The following is a 21,563-nucleotide window of genomic DNA, read 5'->3' as shown; positions in this document are numbered from 1 at the left end:
CAATAAAAGGAGACAAATGTAAAACTATTGCATGTTTGTAACTGCACATTTAATTCAAGTCCATTGGACACTTACTGTAGGCTATATGTGATGTATTATTGCACAGCAATATATATAATATATGTTCAACTTTATCCGCATGCATACAGTACGTATGTAGGGCGATATATACAGTACCAAACATCCACTGATTGGCTCATTTCTGTTTTGACTTCAGACTGTTCTGAAGTTGCGTTTGAGTTTCATCTTCTGGCTGAATCTTCCCACTCCCGTCACTGAGACGATTCAAAGCGAGTGTGTCCTGACTCAGATCTCAGCTTTGAAGTCAGTCATCGGTGGAGACGACAGATCTGAGCTCCTCAGCCTCAGGAAAGCCATCGCTGACTCTCCTCCAACGCACTACAGTCACAGCCAAACACACCTCACACCTCTCCAACACGACACATTATTGTGTACCTTGATCTCGGCGGAGACGTTCATGTCAAGAATAAATGAGGCAGGTCTTCTTCAGGGTTACGTCTCATCATGATTGAGGCGCTGTGTCATATGGAAATTATGTTTTGCAAAGCATCACGTCTAAAGGTCAAGTGTGTAATTCTGCACCAGAATTACAATCTGTTAGTTTGAGTGGCCCGACTGGACAGAACTTAACATGTTAAGGCATTTTTGCTGGGGTTTTGTCTGCTTGTCTGAACAATGGAAGAATGGTGCATTATTTCTGCAATTCTGTTTTGTGCCACTAGTGCAGAAATGACACACTTCTCCTGCTACTTACAAAATAGAAAAAAAGAAAGGGCCCTATTTTAACGATTTTAACAAGGGTGTGTCCGAATACACTTTTGCTAGTTTAACGATGGGAAAAATGGCTGGCGCGCCTGGCACATGGGGTTAAAAGAGTTGTTTCTATTCTCTTAATGAGTAACGGGTGTGTTTTGGGCTTTACGTGCAATAAACCAATCAGAGTCTCATCTCCCATTCCCTTTAAATGCCAGTTGCACTCGCGCCATGGCGGATTCGCTATTTACATGACGGAATTTGATAGTGGAAAGACCGAAGCCATCTCCAGAGCGCAAACGGATCTTCATGCACACAATAATAATCTTTTACTTTGCAATCCTTTTATTTTTTAATATTTGGCATGTTTGTGTGCTGCTGTGCATCCCTGTGTGTTTAATTAGCAGAGTGTACGCGCGTTGTGGACCCGCATATAGGCGCACATTACTAGCGCGCTCTTTAAATAACAAAACAAACATTGCAGTTTATTTATTTCAGTTGCCTCAAAACAGCGACACCCCAACAATGCGCCAGAACACAACTCGTTTTCAGACCAGCCCATGGGCGCACAAATGGGCGCAAATGAATTTGTATTTAAACAACGTGGCGCAGGACGTGAAAATGATAACTGCGTCGGGCTGAAACTAGCAAAAAATACTTGCGTCGCGCCTGGCACTGCTTTGCGCTGGCTGTATGATAGTGCTCAAAATGCTGATATGCGACAAGATTCCGGCAACAAGACGAGCCAAAATCAATCAAAGATCACAGCCAATCAGAAGAGCATGTGGGCGGAGTCTCTCTTCAAGCTCACTGCACTCGCAGTGAAATTGATAAGTACATCATAAATATTACACCATTTTAACATTATTAAAATGTATACTGAGTGAATCTGAAACAGTCTTTGTCATTAAATATACTTGTTTGTTCACACTGAGTGCTGCAGTGATGATGTATTTTTGTGGGACAAATTGTTTTACCAAAATCTATATTTTTTTTTACTTTGGGACGATGGAACCAAAAGTATGTATTTCCTGCAGAACTCAATCTACAGCTTAAACATTCTTGTTTCCTTTAAAGGAAAATTATCCATTGTTGCTTTCAGTATGGTTATAAAGGTCACACAAAATTATATTCAAACTCAAATTCAATTCTTTTAATGGTAACACTTTATTTTAAGGTGACGTAGTTACATGTTACTACATGTACTTACTATAGTAATAACAGTAAATTATATATAATTACAAGTAACTAAACCCTAAGCCAAAGTAGTTAATTAATATTACATACTTACAGTAGTACTTAAGTACAATGTAACTACATCACCTTAAAATAAGTGTAACCCTTTTAACATAAAAATAGCACATAGTACCTGAGAAGATCACTGTCATACTTTGTAAGTTGTTGTTCCAGCTGTGACGTCAGAAATAGAAACTGTTTCTAAGATTGAATCCTCTGTCGCTTGTCGCATATCGCCATCGCAACTGGATAGGACAAAAACTCGGATAAAGACACCTCAATATTTCTGTAATACATTTAAAAACAGCATCAACAAAAATAAAAACACTAATTACTGTAATATACAATAATTCATTTCTTAGTTAAATTTAAAAGCAAAAAGTTTAAAAGCAAAAAAACTACTTCACATTATTACAGCAATTGAATGTAATGTGAATTACAACTGAGAATGAGAAAAAATATCCAAACTTTTAATAAAAATAATGTTACAATGCAAAAAAAGAAAGAAAATTCTAAAAAAAGCAAAAATAAATAAAAACAAAAGTAACAACAGCAATATTGTGAAATTTTATTATAATTTAAAATATCTGTTAAAATAACTATGTGAATATATTTTAAAATGTAATTTATTCCTGTGATCAAAGCTGAATTTTCAGCGTGAAAATCTTCAGAAAGCATTCTAATATCACGATTTGCTGATCAAGAAACATTTATTATTATCATCAATGTTGAAAACAGTTGTGCTGATTCATATTTTTGTGCAAACCAGACCATTTTTATGGATGAACAGAAAGTTCAAGTTTCCGGTTGATTTTGGGGTGAAATATGATCTGCACATGTTTCTGTGGGATTCACTCTGATAGTATTTGAGGCAACTGTGCAGTGAGAAATTGAAATTCCAGGTAAGCTACATAAATTACCTCAGGTTTCAAAATAAATCACAAAGAATAGCCACCTATGATGTCATGATCATAAATAACATCCAAGGTTCTTCTACCTCACTAACAACCTTGTGTAAAGACCCTTTGTCAAGCGATTACACTGTTCACTTCCCTTCAGACATCCCTACGGATAGCATCCCCCTTCCCACAATGTCCTTCAGGGATGCAAAAACATCATTCGGAGTTCGCCTGTGTGTGAACCACTGAGAATGTGAGATGAGTTTAATGAGAGAGAAGACGCAGCATTATCAAAATCACACCGCTATAAAATGCAAGGTGTTCTTTGTCTCCGTGGAAGAAAAGAAAGTAATTACACAGCGCTGACAGCTGGATCGATAGCACTGTCGTATCCCTTGGAAACTGAGCTCACCTGCAGCGCTGGAGAAGAGATGAGCTCTCACACACTCACAACTCACAAGAGCTCAGTGATAATTGGAGGACACGTCTAACCTCACACTGCTCTAGTCATACCCACTGATTTTAGTATCAGTGAGATACTGTTATAGGTTTTATTCATATTTTTAATTAGCCTTTTTTAGTTCATTTATACAATTTATATATGTATCATTCATTTTTAGTTTCAGTTATTTTACATTAAGTTAGGGTTACACTTTATTTTGCTACACTCTTAAAAATAAAGGTTCCCAATGGGTGTTTTCAGCATCAATGTCATCGAAGAACCATTGTTGGTTCCCCAAAGAACCTTTCAGTCAACAGTTCTTAAAAGAACCATCTTTTCTTAGTGTGAAGAACGTTCTAAAAATTCTTAAGAACCCTCTTCCACTATTAAGAACCTTTTGTGGAATGGAAAGGTTCCAAGGTTCTTCATGGAACCATCGATGCCAATAAAGAACCCAGAGTGTAGACATTCTACTGCAACTACATGCCAACTAACTCTAGTAGGCTGTAGGTTCAGGTTAGTAGAATTAGTTGACGTAGTTGTAAAGTTACTAATATTCAGTAGAATATCTGTTGGGAGACTCAAAATAAAGTGTTAGCAGATATTAAACAGACAATCTACTAATACTCTAATGACAGTTAGTTGACATGTAGCCGCAAAGTTATAGTTAGTAAAATGTCTTAAGGCAAGGCAAGGCAAGGCAAGGCAAGGCAAGGCAAGGCAAGTTTATTTATAAAGCACATTTCATTCACTATGGCAATTCAAAGTGCTTTACATAGAAAGGAATAAGAATAATCACAAAATAAAAGCAAGGAAAATTAAAACAGTTATTCATAAAGATTTACATAGAAAGGAATTAAAATACCACACTATGGCAATTCAAAGTGCTTTGCATAGAAAATAAGCACAAAATAAAAGCAAGGGAAATTAAAACAGTTATAAAAGGAATTAAAAGAGATAAATTATAAAGTTATAAAACTAATTAGAGTAAAATGAATTAAAGTAGTAAAAAGATGATACATAGAATAAACTTCTCATCTGGCAAAACACCGGTGTATCTTATTTTGCTCTTAACCAATTCTCAGTGCCATTTGAGTTCAGTTTAGAGTCGAAAGGAAGAATACAGTCAGTCACACGTACAGTGGATACAGTTATAAAAATAATTAAAAGAGATAAACTGGCGGTGTATCATATTTTGCACAGCTGCTTGTTATACTGTGAGATTATCACATGTGGGCCGTAAGAATTTATTCAGCTGACTGAAGACAACTTTTTCAATGATCTTGCCTATGAAAGGAAGATTTGAGTTTGGTCTGTAATTGCTCAATATGTTGGTATCCAGATTGCTCTTTTTCAGGAGGGGCTTGACAACTGCAGTTTTAAGGGACTTTGGAAAAGTCTCATAGAGAAGTGAGGAGTTTACCACTTGTAGGAGATCTGCTTCTAAGCAGTTTAACACACTTTTGAAAAAGGAGGTGGGGATTGTGTCTGTAGTGTGCCGGAGAAAGCAGGCGGAAGCGAGGATCTATATGCAGGGTTTTTAATGGAGAAACACGTAGTACAAATAATAAAGAACACGAAGGACAAAGAAACAAAACCACGACCGAACTAAAAGCACCCATACATGTAGCCTACAACAACTGACAAGGTAACAAGTGAAACACAAGGGCTATAAATACACAGAGACAAACAAGCTTAACTAAGTAACAAGGGGGCGTGGTTAATAAGAAACACCTGGGGAGACTAATAAACAAGAAAGACTACAAAGGACTACAAAACATGGCACAGAACAGGAAATAACTAAAGTGCACACAAGACAAGGAAACACAGGACTGCAGATTGATGTTTTAAGTTGCTGTACTGTTTCTTCCAAAAATGTTCCACTAATTTCTTCAAAATCAGACTTAGTAACTTTCTGTGGATGTGGTCTGATCTGTCTGACCTCAGTGCCACATGAGGATGTGCTGATCGCCTTTCTGATATTATTGATTTTCTCAGAGAAGAAGGAAGCAAACTCACTGCACTTGCTGTCTGAGAGCATTTCACTGGGATTCTGGCTTGGGGGGTTTGTGAGACTCTCTTCAGTAGCAAAAAGAGTGTGTTGTTTCTGTTTCTGTTTATAATAATCGATAAGAAAATCTGTCTAGCTTTCCACATTGAAAGCATGGATGCTGTCTTTATAGATGTTATAATGGACTACAAGTTTTGTCTTCCACCACATGCGCTCAGCTTTTCTGCATTGTCTTTTCATATTTTGCACTGTTGTTGAGTTTCTCCAAGGTGCTTTTTCTTTGCCACTCTTCTTCTTACTCACAGGAGCAATATCATCTATTACACTCTGTACTTTTGAGTTAAAGGACTCAAGGAGAGAATCAAGTCCACAGATATGCTTGGTGTTAAAGATATAGCCTTCATAAATAGCACACTAGTGTTCTCATTTAAGCATCTCTTCTTGACAGACACAGATCTAGCTTCAATATTAGGAGAGATCAATATGTCAAAGAAAGAAAATACAGAAATGATCAAACAGTGCTCCATCCTTAATAATATAATCGATGAAATGTTTAGATCCTTACTGATAAGTAAATCTAGAGTGTGTCCACGATTGTGTGTGGGTCTGTGTACATGTTGAGTCAGATCAAAAGTATTTAAAACAGTTATGATTTATTTTGCCATATTGGTTTCTGCATTATCTGTGTGAATGTTAAAATCCCCAGCAATAGCAAAACAGTCAGGGCCCTATTTTAACGATAAAAGCGCATGGTCTAAAGCGCAGGGCGTAAGTTCCCTTAGGACGTGTCCGAATCCACTTTTGCTAGTTTAACGACGGGAAAAATGGCCGGCGCACCAGACACATGGTCTTAAATGGTTGTCCCTATTATCTTAATGAGTAATGGGTGTGTTTTGGGATTTATGTGCGTTAAACCAATCAGAGTCTCATCTCCCATTCCCTTTAAATGCCAGTTGCGCTCGCGCCATGGCGGATTCGCTATTCACATGACGGAATTTGATAGTGGAAAGGCCTAACGCGTTTCCAGAGCGCAAACGGATCTGCTCGTGCACGAGGTTAAAGTGTGCAAGCAGACCATCTACAGGACAAGCCGGATTCCACCATATATTTATGTACACAATAATAATCTTTTACATTGTAATCCTTTTATTTAAATATTTGGCATGTTTGTGTGCTGCTGTGCGTCCCTGTGTGTTTAATAAGCAGAGTGTATGTCCCGCCTATAGGCGCACATTACTAACGCTCTCATTAAATAACCAAAAAAAATACTGCGCCATTGACTTTAGACCATGTTTCAGTTAGTCAATGGCTCAGTCTATTTCTGTTGCCTCAAAATAGCAACGCGCCAACAATGCACCAGAACACACCTTGTTTTCAGACCAGCACGCCCATGGGCGCAAATGCTTTCGCTATTTAAACAACGTGGCGCAGGACGTGAAAATGATAACTGTGTCGGACTGAAACTAGCAAAAAACATTCCCAAATGGGTAATTCCCAAATGATGCTTGCTTACATTGATAGACATCTTCAAATAGCGCAGCTACACCCCCACCTCTCCTACCCGCTCTGCAGACACTCATAAAAGTAAAGTTAGGAGGGGATGTTTCATTGAGGGCTGTTGCACTGCAGCTGTCTTCTAGCCATGTTTATTTAGAAGCATAAAATCCAGATTGTTTGTGGTTATTATAGAAGTGATTTATTTTTAAGTGATCAGATGTTTAAACGTGCTAACTTGACAGTATTAATTTTTTCCCCCACAGCAATCTTAGTTTGACTTTCTAGCATGTAATATAACAGAAATAGAGAAAGATACAAGAACACTGGGTTCCCGCTTGTTCTGTAAACATTTGAGAAAGTTACTGGTATCATAGCGGGGACCCGACACACAAAGTAGACATCTGAAAAAAATAAATAAAGTGTTACCTAAGTTATACTAAATGAAAATGAGAAATGTTTCCTTGGCATCTCGCTGAAATAAAAGTTTAAAAATGTATTTTATTTCAGTAATTATTTTTTTTATTTTTTTTACACTTTTAGTTTTAGATTTAGTAAACTATACTTATTATAACCCTGGTAACCAGAGGGAATTTTATTTCATAAAAAAAAAAAAAAGTCATCACACTCACCTTCATGTTGACTTTTCTGAGACTATTTTCTGCACACAACAAGATGTTTCTGAGTTTCTGTTATTCCATACAATGAAAGTGAAACATGGATGCATATTAGCTGGACCAGCCTGCAAAATGATAGAGATTTCAAAAACATTTACAAGTTTTTTTGAGCTCCAGCAGAGACATTCTGAACACAGTTGGAGACATTGTTGATCTTTTCTGAAACTCTACAGGAGATGAGCACGATTACTGGGGTCTTTTTAAGGAGAAACATCTGGATGACAGACGGAATGAGACGGGCTGTCATTTTGTTCGGCATTCAATCTCGCTGCTGTCTAAGAGAAACAATTGAGATATTACTGAGATGTCATTTGTGATTTTTCTTTTCTCATGGGACAATCCAGGCAGCTCTATTACACTTAGATCGATTTAGTCTCTGCCTGACGGATCAAACCACTGACCTCCAGAAACATTTTTCTTAAATTCCATTTGCAGTGACATTTTCCTTAACTATTGATTACGGCGACACGGAAAGCATGATGAATAACAATAGCTCCTGTAAAATGCAAAAAAGCCAATTAGGCCTATCTGGGCACTAAAAGACTTTGATATTGAAATACCGCCCGCTAGACAGAGAAAAGCATGCATTAAATGCAAGACTGTGAAATCGCTACCCTTTAGGGTATGTGAAATGATCAAAATATGCTGTGAAATGCTGCTTCAGATACTGTACGTACCTCACCGATCCACTCAGAACCGCACAGAGAGGATGAACGGCCTCTGGGAATTCTGCTCCTTTATGCTGGAGCGAGTAAAACTTCAGAACACAAAGAGAAAACAAGGTAAAAGCACTCGTAACTTTCAAGTCACTTTAGATCCTCTATGGCAAAGCTTTTAAACAATGTCAAAATCTGACTGAACACCAAAGTCAGAGCCCAGAAGCTGCACAGCAGCACAATCAAACACGGCTCCCTTAGAAGTCTCTCACTGATTTTGTACTTTCTGAAGAAATGACTGCATTCTCAGTATTGTCAGCATTGTGATGCTATGGCATATGCTGTATGGAGCTGGGCCATTCATCAGATATGCATGACATATTTGCAATCATTTTGCTGGCAATAAAACAATGCTTTCAATATTGTTGTTATTTTAAAGGTTTTTTTTTTATTATTATTCCTATAAAGGCCAATTCACACCAGCAAACAAGTTGGAAGTTGGATTTAGAATTTTATGAAAAATAAAACCACTGGTATGCAACGAGCGGACCAGCGAGCGTTTTCAATTCCTTCCTATGAAAGTCGGGCTTCACTGTGTGATTGACAGCAGACCAGAGAGAGCATTGAGAGCATCAAAAGGTTGGCCAGTTCTCGATTTTATGCAAATAGAAAAAACGGGAATGGCAACCAATCGATCTGAGGTTCAGGTTCTGACGTCTGTTTTGAGTGTTAAAAAATATGCAGGTTGTACCATAGTTTATGCAGGATTTAGTGCGTAAATCATATTGCTTATGCATTGTACACTTTGTTGTATATATATATATATATATATATATATATATATATATATATATGCATTAAATATTGCAGTTTGGATGCTTTCATTGTGATTATACTGGCTGGGTTTACAAAAGTTTATAAAATGGACTTTCCTCTTTCAAAGCTTTCCTCTTTCCAACTGTATTGCACGTGTGTTGAAAAAAACAACAACCCCAGATTAAACACTTATAGGCATTTTGTGTTTTTCTGCTGAAGAGGACATACACTGTGAAACCCATGTCTAGACACTCATAAATGAGAGCATTAAAACACTAAAATTGTAAAGTACTCACCCTCAAGTCATTCAACCCGTAGCTTATTTTTTCTGTGGAGAACAAAAAGAGAAATTTTGAATGCAATGCAACCAGCAATGCAGGTGGCATCCACAAATCTCGCGAGAATCACGACTTGCTTTACGGCACGACGTCACATACATCAACAACATATGAAGCAGCCTCTATGGAAGACACTAGCACGCATTTTCAGATGTGAATCATGGCATAGTCGACGAAGAAAACGAAGAAAGCGAGGTCGGAAGAGTGCTAAATTGGCTCTGCTTGAGTAGTATTTACGACAGTAACTTTAAATACAAGTACTCCACAGTGACTCTAGGGGGCGCTGTTTGAGAAAAACAGAAACTGCATAGTGTGCCTTTAAGCTTTCCCTAACCTTTATCAGTCATAAGTTTCAGTCACTACACAGTTCTACAGAATGGCATTCTGACTCACCTAACATTGCAATGTATTAAACGAATGCATGTGCAGTAGATGTTGCAGACCAGGTATGAATCATTATTAGTGTCAACATCTTCGGTCTTCAGAGAGTTCAGACAGTCTGTGACAACATCAACTCAAACAAATGGCTGCAGGACTTCATTTGTCAGCGAACATCAGGGAAGTCCAGCTATTGCATCTCCATGGAGAGAAAACCTCAGTTGAACGGTTTAAAACAACTCAAGGTGAAGTCACCCGAGAGCTGTTATAGCATGTTTTCCATCAGGGGACATGGGAGATCAATACCGCAGTGTAATTCTGGATCATCATAGCTGCTTAATTCAATAAGCAAAACACACCTTGAAGGCGTCCCAGAGGATTTAGCTGGCGCGCTGTCAACCAAGGCCTTGCAAGTGGAGACGCTCTGCCCCAAAGCCAGGCTTGCACAGAGACTACAAATGATTCTGTGTACTTTATCAGTGCAGACCAGATTGAAGATAGTGAGAGAGGTGGACCTTCACACACACGAGGCTATCTCTTGTTTATCTTTATTATTACTAACGGACTGTGCAGTCACGTACATTTCTCAAGGAGACAACTACAACTTTTAAGACATATTTGTTAAAGGGGTCATGACAAGAGAAATCACATTTGCTTTGATCTTTTGACATATAAGAGGTATTTGCACCATTAAACCATGCTGGAAGTTTCAGAGCTTAAAACATGCTCCTCATAAACAAAGCATTTATTTAATCAAGCTCCAAAAACAGCACGTTATGATATTGTTGTGACAAATACATTTGCATATGCAAAGCAAGACATCGACCAATAGTTTTACATCATCGCACCATAGGCCCCGCCCACTTAACAGCTGGCATTTGCCTATACACCGGATGTGAGCGTCGAGTCAAAAGCAAATAAAAGCCATTATAATCACTGACGCTGTCTACACTGGATACAGTATACAGATTCACTGTACTCCACACGCTTGAATCTGCAAACAACAGGACAAATGGTAAATAGAAGTAAATAGAAGTGTAAAGGAAGGTCCTGTTTGAAGAGATTGTTTGCGTCTCTGCACAGACTTCAGAAGGATAACAGCATCAGGAGCAGGTTGGTTTATTTTTTAAGGCATCCTGAATTGCGTTGGAGGATTATATGTTTGTTCGGAGCATTTGACTGCAGATGGTTTTGTAAACAAGGCAGTTTAATGAAGAGTTCGCTAAGAAACCTTTGTTACAGATGAAGCTACAACTGTATTGGATCTGACAGCAAATGCATCACAAATAATAAGTAAATGACTTCATAATGCTTTGTCTGTAAATTATGCTTTTATATGGATAATGTTTTTAAAACACTTACCCACAAGCAATATCGAGTGGAAGTTGATACAGTTTCCTATGCAATGACGTTAGCCAATCATAACAGTGGCCGTTTACTGACATGTCTTATAGAGAGCCTTAGTCCCTCCCCTCCGCTTCTGGCTCGTGGGACCTTATTTCAGAAAAAATATGTATGGTAGTCAATGGCGAGAGACAACTTATCTTTTTATTCCGTCTGAACTGTGCCCTGAATTACACATATGATGTTTGTCAATTTAAAAGATAATTATGAAAGTCAAGAAAGTCGCAGTTTGTCATAAAACAGAAGAGTAACATTTAGTTTTATGTGAAAATCGCTCAATGAACTACATCTCTCGTCTCGCACTATGTACGTCACCAACAGTCTGTGTGCAGTCTGGTACAAAACACTCAGGCATGACGGCGTAACGGTACGATTATAACGTAAGACTATAGAAAAAATGACAGACGTTAGCTTCAGTAAAGTTGGCTTCATTCATTGAGAGAAAAGGTATGACGTCACATGTGCGCCTTCTGGGTTTGTAGTCTTTGTAATTACGTACTTTCACAGTCTTATACCTCAACAGTTTTACATCAAACTGCGACTTTCTTGACTTTAAAATGTATCTTTTAAATTGACAAACATCATATGTGTAATTCAGGGCAATATTCAAACGAGATCAAAATATTTGTTGTCTCTCGCCATTGACTACCATACAATATTTTTCCGAAATAAGGTCCCATGGTGGTCGACCGGAAGGGGAGGGACTTAGGCTCTCTATAGGAGCCGCGCTTTATTTCAGAGGGTCAGAATGAAGAAAATAATTGTTTTTTTTTAACTCTTCTTTTTTTGTAAAAAAAAACTTTATTAACATTATAAGTGAACCTCAAGGAACATATATATAAAAAAATCCATGTCATGATGACCCCTTTAAATGAAATACATGTTATATTTTATTTTTTTACTTAACATCAGGATTATTAGCCTATAGTTAACTAAAACTTAAACTATTAAAACATTTTTGTTAACTGAAATAAAGCTGAAATAAATATTGCATTCTAGTTTTTACTTATTACCGTTAACTAAACCTATTAAGACATATTTGTTAATTGAAATAAAACTGAAATAGAGTTTGCAATCTAGATTTGACTTACTACTGGAATTAGTGTCATCAACAAAATGAATGACTATTTTTAAAGTTAACAAATATTGACAAATACAGTAACAAATATATTGCTCATGTTAGTACATGTTAGTTAATACTAATTTTAACTATGAACCTTAATGTAAAGCGTTACCCAAAAATTAAGGCATATTTGTTAATTGAAATAAAGCTTAAATAAATTTTGCATTTTTGTTTTTACTTACTGCAAGGTTATTATTGTGAACTGAAACTAAAACTATTTAAAAATAGTTCATTAAAATAATTATGGAATAAACATTAGATGCAAAACTTAATATTACAGCATATAAATCATATAAAATAAATAACAGTGCTTTCTTCATGACTTCTACAAATCTCTAATCAGATCCTGTGATCCTGGTTCCACTGAGTAGGTTTTAAAGCTTGTGCATGCTGTGGTTACGGTGTTGTTGATGTGTTCACTTCTCTAATGACACAAAGGAGAAGAGTTAACTTCTCTAATATATGTACACTGAGTGCTTTGTGTGGTGAGAGACAATATCCCCTCAAAAATCACGAGATAATTTAACACTCCAACCACTTAGGAAACCAACATACACTTTACAGCGGTACGCTTCAGTGAGCAAACAATGCTTGTTTCATGTTTAGCCTACAGCTAACAATGCACTAAAAAAACACATCACAGATATATCCAATGAAAGCAATGCATCCATCTTTATAAAACCAACATCTTATACAGTTACAGCCGCACAATCGCTCCAAAATGTGCATATGAACTACCTTGATAAATGTTTTGTTGTTGTTGTCTGATTACAGCTAAAAAAGCTGCTATCTACATATATATCAAGCACTAGATAGTTAGCAAGAGTAGTGCAAACCTGCTGCTACTCTGGTTGTAGTTGTTTCAAAACTGGAAATGTGAATTGCACCAAAGCATTGATGATCCACTCCCAGCATTGCAGATGAGGTAATTGAGTTTGGCAATAAGCCTTAAATATGCCATTTATATAGTCAATTGTTTGATTCAGTTGCATCATTTGCAATGCATCATGGGAGTAGTTCATTGAATTTATCCCACTGTCTAGTGTCTTTTTATGAGTTTTTATGAGTTTTTATTACATTTTTTTTACTTTAAATCAAAGCTGTGATTCATCTCGGAGCTGGTTGGTTCGGTTCATGGCTTTGAACTCTGTATTTAAGCCTTTTCTGATGTGCATATGAAGAAAAATGAAAGGGAGAAATCTTTCTGGAACCAAAGCTGTTGAAATCGTGGACTCACTGCTGCGCTCTACTTCTCTTCCCAAGAGTAAACACGTCATTCACATACGACCAACTCAACGGGAGGCCGTCCAGAAAACGCTGCTATTGTGAACCAGGTGCAATCTTTCACATCGCTTATTATAACACATACAGCCTAAATTCTGTGCTACGTTCAAAGCCGTTGTCAAATATCTACAGGTTAACCTATAGCAAAAATGTTAATTTGCATTATAATTACAATTTACAATAACTGCATTTGACAGATTATGCAAAGTGAAAAAGCGATGTATATAGTTTTTATTAATTTTCACCTCCAAGATCATTGCAGTCTGCCTACCATAGCCTCACACTACGACACCAGAATTATCAGGAAGGCGAGAAACATCACCGAACCCTACCACCGAGAAAATCACCTGTTCACTCTTCTCCACCACCCAGAACATCACCTGTTCACTCTTCTCCACCACCGAGAAAATCACCTGTACACTCTTCTCCACCACCCAGCACATCACCTGTTCACTCTTCTCCACCACCCAGAACATCACCTGTTCACTCTTCTCCACCACCCAGAACATCACCTGTTCACTCTTCTCCACCACCCAGAACATCACCTGTTCACTCTTCTCCACCACCGAGAAAATCACCTGTTCACTCTTCTCAACCACCCAGCACATCCCCTGTTCACTCTTCTCCACCACCGAGAAAATCACCTGTTCACTCTTCTCCACCACCCAGAACATCACCTGTTCACTCTTCTCCACCACCCAGAACATCACCTGTTCACTCTTCTCCACCACCGAGAAAATCACCTGTACACTCTTCTCCACCACCCAGCACATCACCTGTTCACTCTTCTCCACCACCCAGAACATCACCTGTTCACTCTTCTCCACCACCCAGAACATCACCTGTTCACTCTTCTCCACCACCCAGAACATCACCTGTTCACTCTTCTCCACCACCGAGAAAATCACCTGTTCACTCTTCTCAACCACCCAGCACATCCCCTGTTCACTCTTCTCCACCACCGAGAAAATCACCTGTTCACTCTTCTCCACCACCCAGAACATCACCTGTTCACTCTTCTCCACCACCCAGAACATCACCTGTTCACTCTTCTCCACCACCCAGAACATCACCTGTTCACTCTTCTCCACCACCGAGAAAATCACCTGTTCACTCTTCTCAACCACCCAGCACATCCCCTGTTCACTCTTCTCCACCACCGAGAAAATCACCTGTTCACTCTTCTCCACCACCCAGAACATCACCTGTTCACTCTTCTCCACCACCGAGAAAATCACCTGTACACTCTTCTCCACCACCCAGAACATCACCTGTTCACTCTTCTCCACCACCCCACTCTTCTCCACCACCCAGAACATCACCTGTTCACTCTTCTCCACCACCCCACTCTTCTCCACCACCCAGAACATCACCTGTTCACTCTTCTCCACCACCCCGCTCTTCTCCACCACCCAGAACATCACTGTTCACTCTTCTCCACCACCCAGCACATCACTGTTCACTCTTCTCCACCACCCAGCACATCACTGTTCACTATTCTCCACCACCCAGAACATCACCTGTACACTCTTCTACACCACCCAGAACATCACTGTTCACTCTTCTCCACCACCCAGCACATCACCTGTTCACTATTCTCCACCACCCAGCACATCACCTGTTCACTCTTCTCCACCACCCAGCACATCACCTGTTCACTATTCTCCACCACCCAGAACATCACCTGTACACTCTTCTACACCACCCAGAACATCACTGTTCACTCTTCTCCACCACCCAGAACATCACCTGTTCACTCTTCTCCACCACCCAGCACATCACCTGTTCACTCTTCTCCACCACCCAGAACATCACCTGTTCACTCTTCTCCACCACCCAGAACATCACCTGTTCACTCTTCTCCACCACCCAGAACATCACTGTTCACTCTTCTCAACCACCCAGCACATCACTGTTCACTCTTCTCCACCACCCAGAACATCACCTGTTCACTCTTCTCCACCACCCAGCACATCACCTGTTCACTCTTCTCCACCACCCAGCACATCACCTGTTCACTCTTCTCCACCACCCAGAACATCACCTGTTCACTCTTCTCCACCACCCAGCATATCACCAGTTCACTATTCTCCACCACCCCGCTCTTCTCCACCACCCAGCACATCACTGTTCACTCTTCTCCACCACCCAGCACATCACTGTTCACTCTTCTCCACCACCCAGCACATCACTGTTCACTATTCTCCACCACCCAGAACATCACCTGTACACTCTTCTACACCACCCAGAACATCACTGTTCACTCTTCTCCACCACCCAGCACATCACTGTTCACTCTTCTCCACCACCCAGAACATCACCTGTTCACTCTTCTCCACCACCCAGCACATCACTGTTCACTCTTCTCCACCACCCAGAACATCACCTGTTCACTCTTCTCCACCACCCAGAACATCACCTGTTCACTCTTCTCCACCACCCAGAACATCACCTGTACACTCTTCTACACCACCCAGAACATCACTGTTCACTCTTCTCCACCACCCAGCACATCACTGTTCACTCTTCTCCACCACCCAGCACATCACCTGTTCACTCTTCTCAACCACCCAGCACATCACTGTTCACTCTTCTCCACCACCCAGAACATCACCTGTTCACTCTTCTCCACCACCCAGAACATCACCTGTTCACTCTTCTCCACCACCCAGCACATCACCAGTTCACTATTCTCCACCACCCCGCTCTTCTCCACCACCCAGAACATCACCTGTTCACTCTTCTCCACCACCCAGCACATCACCAGTTCACTATTCTCCACCACCCCGCTCTTCTCCACCACCCAGCACATCACCAGTTCACTATTCTCCACCACCCCGCTCTTCTCCACCACCCAGCACATCACTGTTCACTCTTCTCCACCACCCAGCACATCACCAGTTCACTATTCTCCACCACCCCGCTCTTCTCCACCACCCAGAACATCACCTGTTCACTCTTCTCCACCACCCAGAACATCACCTGTTCACTCTTCTCCACCACCCCGCTCTTCTCCACCACCCAGAACATCACCTGTTCACTCTTCTCTACCACCCAGCACATCACCAGTTCACTATTCTCCACCACCCCGCTCTTCTCCACCACCCAGCACATCACTGTTCACTCTTCTCCACCACCCAGCACATCACCAGTTCACTATTCTCCACCACCCCGCTCTTCTCCACCACCCAGAACATCACCTGTTCACTCTTCTCCACCACCCAGAACATCACCTGTTCACTCTTCTCCACCACCCAGCACATCACCAGTTCACTATTCTCCACCACCCCGCTCTTCTCCACCACCCAGCACATCACCTGTTCACTCTTCTCCACCACCCAGAACATCACCTGTTCACTTTTCTCCACCACCCAGCACATCACCAGTTCACTATTCTCCACCACCCCGCTCTTCTCCACCACCCAGCACATCACCTGTTCACTCTTCTCCACCACCCAGAACATCACCTGTTCACTCTTCTCCACCACCCAGCACATCACCAGTTCACTATTCTCCACCACCCCGCTCTTCTCCACCACCCAGCACATCACCTGTTCACTATTCTCCACCACCCAGAACATCACCTGTACACTCTTCTCCACCACCCAGCACATCACCTGTTCACTCTTCTCCACCACCCAGCACATCACCTGTTCACTATTCTCCACCACCCAGAACATCACCTGTACACTCTTCTCCACCACCCAGCACATCACTGTTCACTCTTCTCCACCACCCAGAACATCACTGTTCACTCTTCTCCGCCACCACCCAGCACATCACCTGTTCACTCTTCTCCACCACCCAGCACATCACCTGTTCACTCTTCTCTACCACCACACAGCACATCACCTGTTCACTCTTCTCCACCACCCAGCACATCACCTGTTCACTCTTCTCCACCACCCAGCACATCACCTGTTCACTCTTCTGAAGAAGCATCATCAGCAGAACATCACGCTTCAGAGATCGCACCTATCTCCAAGCCATACGATACTTAAACATGGCTTAACGTTTGTACGTTTGAATGTTTAATTTGAAAGTTTTCATGAACTGGTGGGACTGAACTTTTGAACTCATTAATAGTTAGTAAAGGTAGTTGTTACTTTTAGGTATTGGCTAGGATTAGGGCATGTAGAATATGGTTGTGCAGAATATGTCATTAATATGTGCTTTATAAGTACTAACAGCCAATATCAATATGCATGCTAATAATAAACTAGTTCATAGTGAGAATTGGACCCTAAACTAAAGTGTTACTAAAATGTTTTTTCAATGGTTTTAGTTTTAGTACACTAACTCCAGTGACTTGTGCTGAAAGATTAACTGTGGTGCACACTGTGTATTAGTATGCCAACAGTGTTTCTCGCTGAATATAATATCTAGATGAATATAAGATTAATGGGGCGAAAAAGGGCAGAGCATTGTACAAACACAATTAACCCCATGTGCAGTCCATCATGCTAATAGAAACATCTACTGTAGTATTATGGGATATTATGGGGTATTACACTTTTAAATAGCTCAAGAACATAGGAACAAATGATTACTGAAATCAGTGAGCCTGACCCATGTCAACACTCTAAAGCTAATATCAACATCCTTGAAAGAAACAGCGGGTTTCTATAACGCTTTTATAATAAGTCCTGCTCGATTTAAGCCTAAATGACAAGACACATGTGGCAAGAATATGGAAGACTGAAGACAAGCAGACATGCAGGTCGCATACAGGAAAACAGTGTGTGTTTGTAATGTACACACACTCAGGTGAACATCTCTCAATGTCCAAAAATGCCTCTGGAGTACACAGCACAAACTGAGACATTTGCATTAATAAAACAATAAGCCACTCGAGGCTGTTACAGTAATGCGCTTCACATTGTGCATAACAACACACTTTAATTTGGGTAAAATCACTTTAACTCACAGCCTCGAGTGGCTTATTGTTTTAAAACAATATGTTAAAAGACACCAACGTTCATTTTTTCAAGTACATTTTTAAGGAATATTTTACTCTCCAAAATGATATACTCACCACCAAGTCAATCCAAGCCTGTATGACTTTCTTTCTTCTGTGGAAGATAAAAGAAAACGTTTAGTGGAATTTTCACACGTCGCACTTTCATGAAATGAAATTGGATGGTGACCAGAGCATTATAATTTTGGGTAAAATCACTTTAACATTCAGCCTTGAGTGGCTTATTGTTTTTTAACAGCAACATGTTAAAATACATCTAATCTGTGGAAGACAAAAGGAGATGATTAGAAGAATGTTCACGCTGCTCTTTCATTAAATGAATATGGATGGTGACCAGAGCAGTCATCATATCAATTCATGCAAAATTAATTTTGTCAATTGGAAAACTGACTTTTTAACCACTATTTGTGTGTGCTATATACTGTAGATGTCTCGTATGAGTGCTATTTCTACAGAGTTGCTGTCTGCATAGTTTTGAAAACTCATTTCCAATTCAATTCCTTATTAAGCAGATGTGTAGTAGACACAAGTGCACTAGGTTTTTGTACTCTTTCAAGAACACTGTCTTTTGTTGCCCTTTTATGTGTTCTTGGTACTGACTGTGGCTCAATTGTAACTTCATTCACTTCACTGATAGCTTCTCTCAGATTTGCTAACCTCAGCAGAGAGCAGCCTAGCATGGGCGCTAAGAAATGAGAGAACCGATTCACTGGAATCTATTCGGTAACCTTAACCATCCTCGTCCTTTCACTTTTGTGCTTGGTGGAATGTCTTTGAAATTCATAGAGCTGAGCAGAAACTCAGAGGAAGAGAAGCAGAGAGAGTTCATCTGAGGATGACAGATTGCTTTGGGGTTGCCATTTGTAAGAAAAGACTACAGCTTTCTGAAACCTTCTTCTAGGGAAACAAAGAGATCTTGATCACTCAAACATGCACTTTATCTTCTGTGTGCTGCAACTCGAATACACACATGTATAAATGAGAAAAGACACTCATAGTTCCCCTCAGCAAATGAATTAATCACAAACATATGCTGCGTTTCAGACACAGACACGATATTGAATGAACCAATTTAACAGGTTTGTTGGAAAGAATCGTCTCGTTCACAAATCGGACATCAGTATTGCTTCTCGGTTTGGGAATCAATGTTTTTATAAAATGGAAAAGTGGAGCAAAAAAGTACAAAATTATGCTTTGGAATAGTGAAGTAAAAGTTTCCCAAAATAAAAATACTCTGATAAAGTACAGATACTTACATTTTTTTAGCCTACAGTAAGTAGCAAACTAAGGCCAGGCAAGACAGCTTTTACAAGTAGAAAAACAATACATTTTAACATTTACATCATACTGTCGTTTTTGACAACGCCTGTAAACAAGAAACATAAATGGCAACAGTTTAGCCCCTTTGGTGTTTGCTGTTTTTGACCAAATAATAATAGTGACCACAAACTCTTTGTCCAGCAATGTTTAGGTAGCACTACTGACAGAGACTCCATGTTTTTGTCTACTTGTTAAGCTGTATGTATGGTTCAGTGAAGGCACAGAGTTTAAATGAGTTACCATTGAGTTTCTACTGTGATTTTCTAGCACCGCATGTCAGACACACTGTCCAGAAGAAGGTCACGTCACTGCAGCGCTGTGGAAACTGCCATAAAAAGCCTCATATCACAAAAAGATCAAGAAAGTAAAAATAATAAACAAATCAGGCAAAATATCCCACATGATTTGAGGTCAAGGAAATGTCATGGATACAAATAGGAAAAAGAAAGACAGTACAGAAAATTTTTAATTTTGAGAAAGAGTTTTCTGCTCGGTACAGACATTGCAATCAACTCATTTATCTATATTACTGCTAATGTAATGAGCCAGACTGCATCTATGAGATCTCGCAGTGAAAGTTAAGTATATATCACTGTCACATTATATTATGTGCGAACAGATTTGCATTTCCTGAAGGAAACAGCATTGTTTGCAAGGCAGCTAAAGGATAATGTTGAATTTTTAGTTTCTGTGCAAATAAAATGATCAACTTGCATCTAGTTTTCATCTCACCATTCAACACTGTCTGTGCAGTGTAAAGGAAGTTATAGATGGTTTAAATATATGCAAGGAAGACAGATCATAATTTAGAAAGAAAAAGTAAGGAAAAAAACGAATCGCATACATGCATTACCGTTCAAAAGTTTGGTTTCGGTATGGTTTTTGATGTTTTTAAAAGAGGTTTCTTATGTTCACCAAGGAAATATATTATTTTGTTTTATGATAACTGTTTTCCATATGAATATACTTTAAAATTGTATTTATTCCTGTGATCAAAGCTGTATTTTCAGCATCATTACTCCAGTCTTCAGTGTAACATGATCCTTCAGAAATCATTCTAATATGATGATTTGCTGCTCAAGAAACATTTTAGATTATTATCAATGTTGAAAACAGTTTTTGCTGCTTGAGGAATATTTTGTAGATTTATTTCAGGATTTTTGTATATCAAAAGAACAGCCTTTATTTTAGATAGAAATCTTTTTGTAACATTATAAATGTCTTTACTGTCTCTTTTGATCAATTTTTCCTCAGTAAAAGTATTTTAAAAATACACACCACACACACACACACATATATACATACATACATACACTCACCTAAAGGATTATTAGGAACACCATACTAATACTGTGTTTGACCCCCTTTCGCCTTCAGAACTGCCTTAATTCTACGTGGCATTGATTCAACAAGGTGCTGAAAGCATTCTTTAGAAATGTTGGCCCATATTGATAGGATAGCATCTTGCAGTTGATGGAGATTTGTGGGATGCACATCCAGGGCACGAAGCTCCCGTTCCACCACATCCCAAAGATGCTCTATTGGGTTGAGATCTGGTGACTGTGGGGGCCATTTTAGTACAGTGAACTCATTGTCATGTTCAAGAAACCAATTTGAAATGATTCAAGCTTTGTGACATGGTGCATTATCCTGCTGGAAGTAGCCATCAGAGGATGGGTACATGGTGGTCATAAAGGGATGGACATGGTCAGAAACAATGCTCAGGTAGGCCG

The 21,563-nt window shown here is 39.5% G+C and overlaps 1 protein-coding gene across 1 annotated transcript in view; it reads right to left on the bottom strand.

Moving 5' to 3' along the window:
* Nucleotides 1–20,149, bottom strand: part of ifnlr1 (interferon lambda receptor 1) — a 34,225-nt gene extending 14,076 nt beyond the window's left edge. Inside the window, exon 1 of the mRNA XM_079894658.1 lies at nucleotides 20,071–20,149. The gene's annotated coding sequence lies outside the window, so the exon portion shown is untranslated. The remainder of the gene's footprint in view (nucleotides 1–20,070) is intronic.
* Nucleotides 20,150–21,563: the final 1,414 nt, after the last annotated feature.

Source organism: Squalius cephalus (assembly GCF_949319135.1).
Source record: "Squalius cephalus genome assembly, chromosome: 15".
Taxonomy (NCBI): domain Eukaryota; kingdom Metazoa; phylum Chordata; class Actinopteri; order Cypriniformes; family Leuciscidae; genus Squalius; species Squalius cephalus.
Note: the sequence above shows the minus strand (reverse complement) of the source record. Positions and strands in the feature narration are given on the sequence as shown.